The sequence below is a fragment of the Aythya ferina genome (genome assembly GCF_964211825.1).
Source record: "Aythya ferina genome assembly, chromosome: 5".
Taxonomy (NCBI): domain Eukaryota; kingdom Metazoa; phylum Chordata; class Aves; order Anseriformes; family Anatidae; genus Aythya; species Aythya ferina.
In genome coordinates this window covers 20,842,718-20,857,700 of record NC_140301.1, presented here as the reverse complement: position 1 = coordinate 20,857,700, position 14,983 = coordinate 20,842,718, and the positions used below count along the sequence as shown (strand labels likewise).

The following is a 14,983-nucleotide window of genomic DNA, read 5'->3' as shown; positions in this document are numbered from 1 at the left end:
ATAGTACTAGCTAGTCTTGAAGAGTAATAAAATCAATACATTTTACTTTGATTTTTTTATCAATTATTAGGGTAGTCAACACAATTAGTAGACAGAATCTGCAAAATTAATGATACTTCACAGAAATTAAGTGTAATTTCTGAAGTTTGGGATAGCAAGATACTTTTCACATCATACATATCAGAAAAACTGTAAAAAAGTGGACTAACAGGTAGGCTAGCAAGTATAGCTTATAGGAATAATAATAATAATTAAAAAAACCACAATCCACCCAAGACTGCATGTGGTACATTTTCTTCAGGTGTCAAGTGAGCTTTGATAGATTTTGGGGAAAAACAAACAAACAAACAAACAAACAAACAAAAAAACCAACAAAACAAACAAACAAACAAACAAAAAACACACAAAAAACCCACCTCCCATTGTCTAAAGCTTTTTCATATTTTTAATGCAGTATTTTTCATGAGGAAAGATAATTAAATTATTCTAATCCTTAAGTATCCAGCTGATCATCAGTTATTTGTGTTTGCCCTGTCCCATAGTACCAGCATTGATTTATGTGAATTTCTCAAAGAGTGTCCAACATCCTTCACAGGTTTAGGTACCTCCTTCAGTGCTCTATTGGGCTCACAGGCCTCTGTCAGTAGGTTTTTCTCTATTTCTGCACAACACAAAGGAATGTATTGCCATGGGCACTATTCACACAGACAGGAAAGATTTTCATTATGAATCTCTTAACAGTGAGGTTACATGAAGCATTATTGCTCTGCTATTACCCTCTCTGTCCCTTCATAATTTCTTTTGATTTGCACAAAAGATACAAGAATTCCCCAAACACTGTTCTATTCATCAAGGATCACTTTTATATTTTAATCTCCTTGGTGTGAAAGCTTGTGCTTATTTTTGTATTGACTTTAGTAGATAGAGACAGATGATTAGTTAGTGTTAAGTACTGTTGCTCCATTGGCTCCAGTGGAGTGTTGTCAGTTTACATGAGCTGAGTATGTGAAATGCAGCTAGGAAATGCAATCAAAAATCACTCCAAATTTCTTCTGCTTTTTCAATTATTTTATCTCTATATTTAAATGTATTTTTCTGTATAAGGTTTTATGCCTTAGATGCAAAAAATTTCAGTTAATGTAGATACAAGAGCCAAAATTTTATATAATATCTTGATATTAGTCAACAAAATTAGTCTGTGCCAGTATGAAGCTCAGGTCCTCTTAGAAGATGGTCACTCATATTTAGGACATCTGTTTTTTGTTTGTTTGTGTGGTTTTTTTTTTTTTTTTTTTTTTTTTTTTTTTTTTTTTTTCATCACTTGGGACTTATCACAGGTGAAGTCAGTAAGAGACTGTTGTTTGGTTTCAATGAAAGCTATGTCACACTGCCACTTCTGGCATGTGAGTATATGAGCCTAAAAAAGGCTCACATAAAAGTATGTGAGCCTTAGATAACATTGGATTTTGATTACTGACATCTGATAAACGTTTGGGACATAGGAAGATATAGAAAGAATTGTACCAATGCACACTATGCCTTGAACTTTTACCCATTGTTTTCCTTATTTTTCTTTTATTTGTTATTTTATTGTAAACCTCCATGGTGCTCTTTGAAAAGCCGGTTGTCTACCTATATGGCTTTTGGTTAAGAGCAGAGTTTTCACAGAATTCTCCTTATATTAGGACTGTTGGCCAAAGTAACAACTACGCATCCTGAGTATGCATATTTCATTGTTAACACGGGTTATTAAAAATGTTATAGTTTGATGATAGTGTAAAGTTTGGTAGTTCTAAAAGGCTCTGGGGTGTTGAGGTTTATTTTTAAGCAATATTGATTGCTATTTACTGAAATTGTGTTGCAGAAAATCCAATGACTCCCTTCATTCTCTTGATATGTTGACCTTATATATATATTTGAACCATAAAGGAAATGATATTTTAATTTGATTCAAGCATTTTCATAATGTGAGCTTCACTCGTATTAGCTGGAACATGTTAATCAGTATTTTTGATCTCTCTGCTTTTGAAGAGTAAGACGGTTTTGCTGAAACATTCAGAAAGACATGGTCCTATCTACAGTGGTCTACAGAGGATCTTAGATATATTCTCCTGAGAAAAAAATTTTCTCCTGAGAGAAAATACCAACATTTCCTAGGAGGGGAGAGGAGTAGCAAGGGCTGGACAGAATTTCATGAAGGAGTATGCTATACATTCAAAGCCTCAGTGATGCCACCATATGCTGACTTTGGTGTTCCTTTCTCAGTGCACTTTTGCAATGTGGTAGCCTGTGGGTTAGCCAAGAGTAGCTATAGTTAGACAAAAAAAGGGGTAACTGAGAAACTGATTGCTTGTTTTCTTTTTTTATGATGAAGCTGAAAAAATATGAAAAATGAGTTCTACAAAAGGATCACTTAGGAAATGATGGACTGCAAGTGTTTTAATTAAAAGAGAGGCACAATCTGTCGTATAAAAATAAATGAAAATGAAGAGACATAGAGGCAAATGCTAAATTGAAAGGTATATCTGCGTAACGTATATATGGATACTTTTACAAAATATGTTCAGCTGAGATTAAAAATGTACAAGTTAGCCAAATGTGAGAAAGCTGTGGTCAAATAGAAATTTTGAAAAGGGAAAGGCTGCAATTATTCAAAAATAACAAAGGTTAAATTAGATGATAAGTGAAAACCCCGTTAGTCATAGAATTAATAAGGTTGTCCTCATTGTAGTTAGATTTTGGGAAGGAAATGGGATATTACATTAGTTTATTTTGCTTCCTTTGTCTTCACACATTGTAAGCCCTTGACCAGGGCTGCCCAGAGGCTGTGCCCTGGGCACACCAAAGCGTAGAGCTTGATTGGCCTTTGGGTAATACTGGATTATAAATGATTGCTGAAATAATAATGCAAAAGGAAAACAAGCTGATGAATGACTGGCTCTAAACTGAGGCTTAATTCAGATAGAATGAGTTTTTCATTTCAGAGCTACAAGGAGTTGACTGGTTTGGCAGAAATTTTGCTAGGAAGTGGTTTTGGTTTACGGCTATGGGAGTTGCTAGGAATTGGAACTGGGCGTTCCTTGAAATGCAAATTTTTGCCAGGGGTTTTTGAGCTGGGCCAGGAGGCTTAGGTACTCATTGGCATTTCCCACCCTTTTTTGTAGAACCATGTAATTAAGGGCCCATCAGTCTGGAGTGGCTGATCGGGGAAACAGAGAGCTCTTTCTTAAGTGGAAATATGCTTTCTCTGACTCAGATCTACCCTCTGGATCTCATTCTGAGTTGTCTGGAGTGTCAAGTTGAGTTAATTGTATATTCCTGGTGAGTAGGAAAACTGGAAAAGCTCTTCCTTTTGGTTTGTTGTTTCGTATTTTATGAGGCTTGGATGGTTTTGTCCTGGACTCCAAGAAAACTGTTGTAAAAGCTGAATCTGTAGCTTGAAAAATATGAGTTATTATTGACTGGCAGGACTGGGTTCAGCATAAACAATTGGTCTGAAGGGAAGATCTGACTCACAGAAACCAAATTTCCAGGTTTAAAAAAAAAAAAAAAAAGTGTGTGGATTTGATTGAGCTTTACCTCACTTAAAAAAAAAAAATGAAGAGTTGCATGTTAAATTTTCTACAATGTCATGAATTATAGTGCCGAATCCAGTGCCATTAAACTGTAGTTTTTTATTTATTTATTTATTTATTATTTTTTCTTGTCAGCTACAACAATTTCAGCAGAGCACAATCCATGTGAAAGTATGAATAAAATTCAGGGAGTAGCATCAAGGACTTCTGAGCTCAGGAAACTGAGTTTAGCAGTGCTAATTTGTATTAAAGTTGTTGTTGCATGACAGCAGGAAAAAGATTTAATGCTTGCCACCTGAATCAAGCCATGGAACATTGGTTTCTATAACTGCCATGAATTTGAATCAAGGCCAATATCTCTAAATTTGAAATAAACTGATACTCTGTCTTGAAAGAAGATACAGGCCACTTATGTTGCAGAAGGTATTTAGAAAATGTATTTCAATTTAATTTTTAGTAGTATATATCTTTCAAAGTTTTAGGCACTTTAGCACCAGCCTCTTTGGCCTTTTCTATATTCCAGCAAATATGCAGCCTTTCAGTCATTTATTTATCAACTTCCAGTCTTGAACTAGTACTGATTTGCACAAAACCACAGATGCTGGTTTTAGTCCTACTATCACTGCACAGACGTTTGCCTTAATCTGAAAGTCATCTTTCTCTTGTATATAACTGCATTAATGGGGGAAATCAGATTTCAAGCCAAGTGGTCACACTATGAAGTTTTAAAGGTGTCAGATACATAGCTTTGTACCATGAGACTAGTGGAACAATGCTGCCTTTACAATACCATAGTGTGTTGGCACCTTTCTTTCTAAAGGATCCCCAAATGCTTTGCAACAGACAGGCCAAGTTTAGGATTTGCCTGCTTCTCTTCAGAAAACAGGCAAGAGTTATAAGAAATTATTTCCTGTATCTGGACTGGCTTTGAGTCTCCACACATTTAACCATTGAGATTATTTATCATTGAACAAGAATAGTTTGAATATTTACATAGTATCTGGGGAGAGAACTTAAGTGAAACATAGCCTATAACTGCTAAAGGTAAATTCAATTTTGAATGTCCTTCCATGGCTGAGTGAGAAGCTTCAGGACTGGAGGTGTGAGGACTGAACCCAGTGACACTTGAACCCAGCTGCTTTTCCCTCCACACATGCCCTCTTATGCACAATTTCTGTTTTTCACTGGGTACAGAAGGTCCAGATAAGTGATCCATTATGTGGGAATAACTTAATCCACCATTGTAATTCAGCCATCTAGACTGAAATGTAGCAGCTGTTTCATAGCATATAGGAGCAATACACAAAAGTCTTGCGATGGAAGGGGAAAAAGATATGGTATGCATCTGAAAGTGCCTGGGAAACTTGGAGAGGTAGAAGGCAGCTATTCCGCTAAAATTATTTGATGTCTTTGTTGTCATATAACGTACTTTCTGGGGTTGTCTTTCATGTCCCTGATGGAGCCCTGAGGATATACTCCATTTCAACCCTGTTTTTAACCTCTCGCTATGCTCAAAGACACAGCCTCCTTTGTGAGGAGGATGGGATTCTCTTCAGAGCCTATCAGTGCTGCTCCCTAATCGGCTGGAGTGTTGCCTGCATGATAACAAGAGGTACTAGTCTCACCCCAGGTTGTGCCAGCTTGGGAAGCTATAGCGAGGCTGGAAATGTAACCCAGATCTGTGGCATGGTAATACAGAACATTACCTTTAGGCTAGCAGGCCTAGCTACAGTCCATAGTTGAAATTTAAAATGATTTTTAAAAATGCATTCAATTTGAAATGCCCCAAGGTTCCTATCATTTTGTGAGGCAGCATCTCTTTCAAAATATTATGAGCAACATTGAATTTTTGCTTATGGTGGATATGTTATAAGAATGAAGAATGATAAACTGTAGGGATGACTAGCTGTGGAAGAATATAAAGGAAAACTTGCACTGTCAAGAATTATTGCTGTCATTTAAGTGGCTACACAGCATTAGGGCTGGGCACCACTATTATTATTGAACTTATGCCAGAGACTTCGTGAAACAAAAACAGATAGTTCATAATTTATGCATTTTTTAAAGTATGTGGGAGGTAAACTTCCTTTGTGACATTGTCTTTCTGCTGAGCATGAAGGCTGTTTGACAATGGTTTTTATAGTTATACATTTATATTTGTCTAACAGACTTTCATTTATATGCTTGCTCTCTATAGTGTGTAATGCTAATGCATTCTGAGTTGTAACACTTGGAATTGTATATAGTATATAGTATATCTTATCAAAACACGTAAGCACACAACATTATCACTTAACTTTCATGGTGGTGTGTACCCCCTCCTAGCATCAAATGTCCATGTTATAAAACATAGTCAAATTTTGAGGTGAAATAAACATGTTAAGAAGGGGTGAATAAACTACAAGACATATCAGTCTCTTTTTTTGTTGTTTTGTTTTGTTTTTTGTTTTGTTTTGTTTTTCCCCTCCACAGCAACTCCAAATCAATGGTTAAGATGCATGCAGAAACACCACTCTGTTTAGCCTTCATCTGTTCAGCAATTCTGCCTGCAGCTGATATCTTGCATTATTTTCACATTTAAAACCATTGCTTTTGGACTGCTTTTCTGAAGTATTTTAACATACTTTCCCCTAAAAGCGTTCCCACTTTGTTCTCTTTCATACTTCAGTCCTCTTTAATAAGCACAGTGTTTGTGGTGGACAACAGGCTAATACTGTACATGCAATGGATTCTGTTGTTACTTTCTTAAAGCAGAGAGTTCTCTCCAAAAATCTATTATGATAAAGCAGCTGATTGTCTTTCCTGAGATAATTTAATTTGTTTTGTTGAGTCAGAGGGAAGGAGTAAGTAAAAGGGCACTTTTCTCAACTGCCAGTATCACAAGCTCAACCTGGAATTTGAAAGTCAAGCTATGTTCTTTCTGTTTCATGGATCACCAACAATGAGGACTCCACAGCTGGAACTTTACTACCCATTCTGCTGATGCATAAGCCACAACATGATCCAGTGTGCTCTGCCATAACTGTGCTGACTCTGTGAAAGAACAGTAAAAGTAGCAAAACATTTTGTCCCATTAAAGCAATTATGATTGCTCTCAGAGAATATACTAAGATAGCACCATTTTTAAAGAAATCTATTAATATTTTTCCTTTCAAGCAGTGGTAACAGTTGCATCTCTTCCTGTCATCAGTGCATTTAGAGGAAGTGATTTAAAGTAATAGATAGACTTTGCAATACTATTAAAAATCTGCAGGGAACATTTCCCTCCTTTCCACAGCACAAGTCTTGGATCCTAGTTACATGTGGAAAGCCAAGGGTGTCCCAAGTCCTACCTTCTGGCAGTGCCTGCTCCAGAGGTATTTGTACAGAAAAGATAATGGAAACCAGGCTTCTCCAGTTTCACTTTCTGTGGAAAAAATAACCGTTCACAGTGACTATTCAATCTCCAAGTTTCTATCTCTCTCTGTGTTTCTATCCACTGATACTGCTTACAGTTTCTTCGCAATAAATGTCTGTTTAATCTGCAGGATTTTTATTATTGTGCCAAACTAAGAGAGGTGCCCAAATCAAAAAACAAAACCAAGAAAACAATCAAGCAAACAAACAATGAAAAACAAACAAACAAAAAATCACCTCCCAGGCAAAGCTTTTTTATTTATTTATTTATTTTTATTTTTTTTGAGAACTATGTGGTATTTACCTACTTAAAATATGGTATGTTTTAGGTAGAATGACTTGCAGGCACTGTACTAATTAGTAGGTATGCATTAAAAAAGCACAAATGTTTGTTATAGAAGGTAAGGAGACCTCCTAGTGTTCTGTGTATTATTTTATTATGTTCATACACAAACACAAATTTTTCACTCAGTTTTAACTGTGCTACTGTGACTAACATCTCAGTCCAAGAGTAACATCCAATAACATGTCCAACATGAAAATATCTGTAAATCTGTATTTACATAATACAGAACATTGTGTATTGGTACTTGCAATTGAGATAGCAGTTGGAATTTTGCAGTTCAAGTAGACTACATACATGTATTTGGGCACATATATTATATAATTCTGTACTGATAACATTTGACTCTCTCTCTGGTCCAATGCTATATTTGTTAGGCCTGGATTTAAGATTCTGAGTACTTAGCCATGTTTAAAACAAATAACATTTTTAAAAGTACTTTCTATGTATCTTATTATTCTCTTGCAAATATGGCAGTCCTCCTTTTTGCCTATCCCAGAGTGAAATTCTTCTGATGCTCAAAACGGCAAGAACAAGCCTTTGGCATATTAGAGTTCTTCTGTACCCAAAGATCCCACATTCTAAAGCTCAACATCTTGAGGCTCTTCATGGCTACACTTAATATGTTTAATACCACTGGGAATGAAGAAGTTATATTTAGAGACGTTTATTTTTTTATTTTTTTTAATTATTTTTTATGGGTAGAATTATCCAAAATAGATTTCCAATAAAATGTTTTGAAGCTTTCCAATGTTTTCAAATTAATTTTTGTCAAGCCTAACATAATTTTGTGTAGAAAAATATGGGAGTTAGGTAGAATGCTCTAGTAGTCTAGTGCGTAATGATATAAAAGTTTTGTTAATTATAATTTCATCAATTATCTTGGAATAACTCCCAAGCGTTGCTTCTCATAAGAGGAGTTCCTGTTCCTGAATCATGCTGATGATTCTTTTAAGCAATTTTACCTTGTTATGCTTTCCCTTTATATCCACACCTGTGAGACAGCTTAGGTAGTAAGGGTAGGTTCACATTCTGCATAAAGTACTATTTCATGCAATGAGAATTCAGCATATTTGCAGAAACTTAAGCTGTTTCCAGTACATGTCCTATGAAGTATTTATTCTGTTGAGAAATTTTCACTTTTTTTTTTTTTCCTTCTGTTGTTGATTTTTTCTCTTCCTGTGTTTAATTGGGAGTGATGATACCTAATAACCATACCGTAGCATAATACAACACTCCGTAACAGTGTTCTAGCCTTGCTGAGGCTGTAGTGTGGAAATGCAGGTCTTTGGGGTAGATTTCATTTTTGTATAGTTCAGAAGTGCATGAGGGATACATTTGTTTTACACCTTGGCCAAATAGTGGACTTCTCTGTGATATAACCTATTAAGTTGGAGAAGCTTTTCTACGTGGCTGCCCTGCGGTGCTGAAAGTTATGAATGCCGTACTGTTTAAGAGCAGAAAGGTTTGCCTGGAAGAGCGCGGTGTGCCTGGGCCCCCCTGCTATTGAGAAGATGCCAGTCAGAAATGAAAACGTCTTTCATGAAACTATAGCAAACTTCTCTGTGATACAGTACAATAATGCAAGGACTTTTTAGTCAAAACCTGTAAAAATAAGTATAATACATTGGAAGTGCTAAAGAGGTACTTGCTTATAAGGGACTATTTTAAGAGGTCATTGCCAAAAATATGTTCAGTTCTGACACAGTTTTAGAAGTGACAGGATTGAGGGGTTTAAGCCATTCCTCCCCCCCTGTCCCCTTTGAGATCTCCAGTTTCTTTTGCCTTTTGGTTACAACTACAAAAGATGTCTTCTGAGAAAAATGCTTTCTGCATGACATCAGAATAAAGGAATGTTCCACACTATTCAGCATGCTTAAAAGTATTGGTTCACTGAAATAACATTACATTTAAAATGAATGCTGAACAGAAGACCAGTTAAGGGAGAAAACAGAGCAGATCATGTTTTTGCAAACTTTTATCTTTAAGAACCATTGATTTATTGGACTTTGTAAAAATATTTTCTTTAAAATAACAGAATTATACTGTGTGGAGTAGCACAGTAAAATAAAGAAAACTGCTGTTTTGTTGTGTGATAGAACACATGTAGGCACAGGTAAGACCTGAAACATTTGGAGTCAGAACATAAAATTACATACATAGAACAGAGTTAAGGCATTATTATAGATAGGAAAAAGCTGTAAGAAACGCATTTTTTTTTTTTTTTTTTAACTATCTTAGGACTTTTTCATTGTCAGTTGTTACTTTTTATTTTTTCTGACTTCAATTTATTTTCTCTTTAGTATTAATAACAAAAGCTAAGTATTCACAGAATTCATGCATTTATAAGGGTGTTTATTTCTCTTGAGCAATAACGAATGCATTATTGTTTGGACACTAGCCTTTACATTATTCTTTGGCATATTATAATTTTTGTTGGCTCTTGGAATAGGCAAAGAAAGAATTGGAAGTAAGCTATCTTCAAAACAAACAAAGTATATATAATAAATGGTAGTGATACAAATAATTGGTTTGAATTAAGGATTGTAGCAGTTTTAAATGTAGGGACCTCATTGTCCAGATTCTGAAAATGTTAGTTTAATTACTGCTTGCAGGCTTAATGGATACTTATTACACATCGGTGGATCTCTTTCCTAGTGGGGGAGAAAAGGAGGCTTAAGGTGCATTTTAGTTCATAGGTGACAAGAAAAAATTCAGTTTACATAATCAGATAGTAAATACTTATGTATCGAACCACTGCTGCTTGGCTGTGAGAAGCTACTTGGATTTGTAGGGTGGAATAGAGGTCCACACCCTAGCCATGAGAGTGTGTGGTGGCAGGAATTTCAGAAATATGGATTTTAGCCATATCCTTCAATAGAGGCCAGGGGACTGGGAGAGCTGCCAGCCCCCTTTGTCAGTGAAATGACTTCCTTGCAGTGTAGCTATGTTACATGAATACTGGCTGAGTACTGTAGTTGTCAACTAGGCTTTAATATTGGTTACGTGAGTCCCTTTAAATTTAGATTTCTACTTAATAAACTGAAATCATGCTGGAGTCTGTAATCTAAACAAACAAACCAAAAAAAAAAAAAAAAAAAAAAAAAAGGAGCAAGCTGCACCTTTCTCACTCCACACATTCAGAGCAGGGGCCTGTGTGAGCTGGGGGAGAGGTGAACCCAGGTGTAAAACAACCTGAGTAACAGCAGAGCTGCTGCAAGGAAGGGAAGCAGGGAATTCTGGATTTTTTTCAGAAATGCAAGTTTCTGTGTAGGTTTGCCTAGTTCTACAGAGTAAACATCTGTAGGAAGAACATGGGAGTTTTTATAAAGCTTGTGGAAGAAGGGAGGAACAAAAGAGAAAGAATTACATGATAAGTATTGCCAACTCTCATCTAATTATGAGTTAATGAGATGATGTCTTACTTGAAATCCCCAGGCATCATGTGCTTATACACTCCTTTTAGCTTTTCTTTCACAAGGCTGGGAATCTTAAAGGTTCAGAACCAAGAAGACTTACACCTTGAAATTTCTTGTTATTATTACTAATTTTATTATTGTTATTATGCACCTCATGAAATTTTTATTGCTGCAGTTGTCAGCCCTTCTACACTGGATACCTATTCAATGAATCCACACAATGTGTCACAGCAAGTGAGACACCACCCATTTTTGCATGGTGCAGCATGAGGAGCATCACAATGCATGAGAAGCAGAACAGAGGAAGGGGACATACTGTTGTCTGTGAGGACTCTGCAGCAAATCACATCTGCGTGACAGAACAGTTTGGATAGAAGAGTTTTGCTGTCTGCTTTCTTTTACAATCATACATGTATGTGTGAATAATGAATTTGCATTTGTTATGGGGTTATTTGTGAGGATACCTAGAATTTACTTCAGATATATAAAAAAAAGTACTAATAAGAATTCAATTTATATTGTTACTTTCAACTTTTCATTTTGGAAATAAATACTAAAGTAGTGAGGATAGCAGCATCAGGCAGACAGCAGGTGGGCCAAGCAGCAGGAGGGAAATGATACTTGGTGCACCTGTTCAGTGCACTTAAAAAATAATAAAAAAAAAAAGTGGAGGTGGGGAGTAAATTTGGTAATTCTACATTTTGCTATTTAATTTCTATGTTTTCTTAGGTCAATATAAAAATAATTGGTAGGGAGATCTGGAGATTTCAGACTACTTCATGATGAATCTTTGCAAATCATTTTAATTTAGTTTCTTTTGGTGAAAGCCTTGTTTCAAAAAGTTAAAAGATAAATACTTTATTGCATATATTAAAACAAATACAATATATATATGCATATATATGTTCTTATATTTATCATCATGCTACTTGCAATGTAGTTTCATGCTAACAAATTAACCCCTCTTTTTATTTTCCTGGTAGAAGTAGTCCACTACTATTATTTCCATTTTACAGAAGGACAAAAATTAACTTCAGAAAGAGGCCAGCATCAATTCATGGCTTAACTGCAAACATAATTTATAGGTCAATTGCATGGAGGAGGGGACCAGCGTTAAAAGTGGTGTTAGTTTCCTTTTTTCTCTTGCTTCCCTCTCTACTGGTTTGGTAACCTTGCACTTCACTGAAGAATTTGCTGTCTGGTCTAATTTCAGTTAGATTGGAAACAGCCGCAAAGGTCAGAAAGTGCATCAAATATCTTAGTGGCAAAGGAAGCAGCTAAGCCTGGCTCTACTTTTCTGGTGCAACTAGCATCAGAGTGGACAGCAGCATATGAGCTGTAGGTTGGGTATGTGGTTCAGTAGGATCAGCTGTTAACTAGTCAAGGTAGGATTAGCCAATAAGTCATTATTGAGGGCTATCATATATTGAGCAGGTGTTTCAAAGTAGCCAGATTATATTAGTGGGTTTGAACCAAAGTTGCTGATTCTTAGAGCTGACTGTGAGTGGTTGGAGAGTGTTCAGATAGATGCTATGGCTTGAAAAATGTATTCAGGGTTAAAGTGTCTGGTATTTCTGCTTTTTCAACTATAGTGACTCATTCCAAATCACTTTAGGTAAGTCACTATTGTTTTTTGTTGTTGTTTATCTTCTGTTCGACTTTTTTTTCTTGGTGGAATCTTGCCCTATTGCCCAGTGCAGGCTCTGCAAACATTAAATGAGTAGTAACTGTGTTGTGCTTTGACCCCATAAGTTGTCGTAAGGTATGTAAGCACTTTTTGTCATATTACACTGTAAATTTTTTCTTAAAGTCTCCGCTTTAGAATATAGCGCATACAGGAACTTTGAATTTGACTTTAGCACTAGGATGTAAGGAGTATTATCCATTAGTCTATTAACTAGGAAGCAATGAGAACTTGCTGTCTAGTTTGTTTCCTGGTGACTGGTTACTGAGGAAAGAAGTTGGGTGATACTCAGTAAAACCTATTTGAAAGTTAATCAGTTTATGCTATTTGATTAGAAAAGTGCTCCTCACCAAGAGAAATTCTGTAACATGAGGCCCTAATCCTGTAAATGAATGCTTTGAGATATAGTCTATGATTACAGTATGAGAAATTGAGTGGCTATCAAAAAATATTTTCATAAAAGTAAGCACTATTACTAGTGATAAAAACTGCAGGATTGGGTTAATCTGTTAAGAATAATGTATTTGCAACGCTCACTGAAAACTTTTCATTGGCCAGTAATGATTAAGGATTTCACTATGTTACAATTACAACTAGGTTCCTGGATAGATGTAGAGATTTCAAGTCCTTGTAGTTGTTCATGGCTCTTAAGAAGCAGTATGGATGCTGTGTTTCTGTTCTATGCTCTTCTCATTTTAAAAGAGGTGATAAATGGCTGAAGAACTCATCATAACTAAAGGTAGTGAACAGACTGTATTGTTTGAGAGTTCTATCATTTCTTCCTTAGGAAGATCAGCTATTCCTTATTAGGGCAGTATAGAAGCCTTTAGTTGAGCAATAAGCTAAAATTGGCTTGAAATGAGAATTATAGATGGCTTTATTGAGTAGATAAGCTAGTTGCTGTATTATTCTTCAAATGGGAGCTCCCACAGTTTATCTTCCAAGTGTGGAGTGCACTTTACATGATCACTCAATCACCGTGTGCATATAGGTGGAAAAGCATGCTCTGCCTTTGAAAATGTGGGGTCTCATCTACCTGAGAAAAGTGTTTATTAAATGCACTGCATAAATAACTTCATTTTCCGAGTAAGATTCCCTTATCTCCCAAGTGTACTGTATGTTTAACTAAGCTATCACTATCAGCTAGGTTATTTGATAAGTCAATATAAATATTTGAAAGAAGCTGAGTGATGTATCCATAGAAAGAAACCTTAAAAAAATCCTTTACAGGAATATTTTGTAGGTGTTTTTGAAGAGATGTTTCATATTAGGTGGCAAAGCTATCATCAATATGCTCATTCTTTCAAGGATAATAAAAGAAGACATTTTCTAGTGTGAAATTAGAACAAGTAATTCATGTAGTTTTAAAGTCTGCTCCTTTTACCAGTTATAAGTAACTGTAAAAATGGGTTTGTGTTGTAAAATAGGAGAAGTTGGGGGAGGAACTTATTTTTCTTTGGGTGGGGGTGGAATGTAATTGAGTAGGTATAAAACGCCTGCTGTAGAATATACAGTGGTGTAGCCAGAAGAGACAGATTACTGCAAAGAGGCTTTTAGGTTGCTTGTCTCTTTTGCACTTCAGCAAGAGGAATGTCTCTTTCCCTCTAGTACGGACTCTCTTTTGCAAGCTGACAGTCATGCTCAGGTGTGAAGAAAGTTGCTTAAAAATCTGCTTAACTTCAGCTATTCATTGCCTGTGAAGTTCTAATCACTGAGCTGGCTGATGATGAAGTCCTCTGTGGGTCAGGTGCAGTGCTGGTAACCAGAATTACTTCTATAACCTGGTCTACTTACGAAGACATCCTTCTTGTGAATTAGAGAAACAGGGAACGCTGGCTCAAAACCGGAAGCACTTTATTTAAGAGAGGCTTGACTCAAGTCTGTACTTACATGTATGTGCTTCTGCTTATAGGTGCAGGTGTTATTGTCATATGATTCTGCTCCCAAATATCAGTTTGAATGTCTAGCTAATTAACCAATCATTCCTTCAAAACTTGCCTCATAAGTGTATGCACATATACCTTTAATGTCTATTTTTATCCTAGTTATATTGTTCTTATAACTTAAATGATCTTTATACTCTTTTGAAATATATCTATATATTTTTTGTTGGCATTTTAAAGTTAAGTTCAGTTTATGTACTGGAAAACAGATTTAATATTTTTAGTATTGTTTTTTATTTTTTTTTTTAAGAACGCTATCTTATGAGTTTCTTTAGAAAAATGAAATTCTCATTCCCAGTCCTAAAGTTGTAAATAACCAGTCTGCAGACCACTGATCACCATAGAGCCACAAAGCTGAGGTATTTGTTTATGTGGTTCTGTTGTTGGTATTGCAGCACATCATCTTTGTAAATTCATCTGATCACTGGAAATCCTTGTGTGGTGTAGGTGCAGGGACTGATAATAAAGCTTTTTGTATTTTTATAACAAAGGCATCTGAGGAAAGATGGAGAAAGTAATTGCTTCTCTTTGGGTTGTCATCAAAATACATGATTCTAGCTGAAAGAGTCTGGTGTGCTAACACACTATCTATGCTGTGCACTGAGGACTAAATGGTTTCTATA

The 14,983-nt window shown here is 35.8% G+C and overlaps 1 protein-coding gene across 11 annotated transcripts in view; it reads left to right on the top strand.

Moving 5' to 3' along the window:
• NPAS3 (neuronal PAS domain protein 3) overlaps positions 1 to 14,983 on the top strand; it is a 615,258-nt gene that overhangs the window by 28,011 nt on the left and 572,264 nt on the right. For 4 of the 11 annotated variants that reach the window (XM_084521182.1, XM_084521183.1, XM_084521180.1 and 1 more), the window contains exon 1: positions 12,212 to 12,348. The exons of the other annotated variants lie outside the window; for them this stretch is intronic. The gene's annotated coding sequence lies outside the window, so the exon portion shown is untranslated. Of the gene's footprint in view, positions 1 to 12,211; positions 12,349 to 14,983 lie in introns of those variants that run through there. 11 annotated transcript variants of the gene reach the window in all.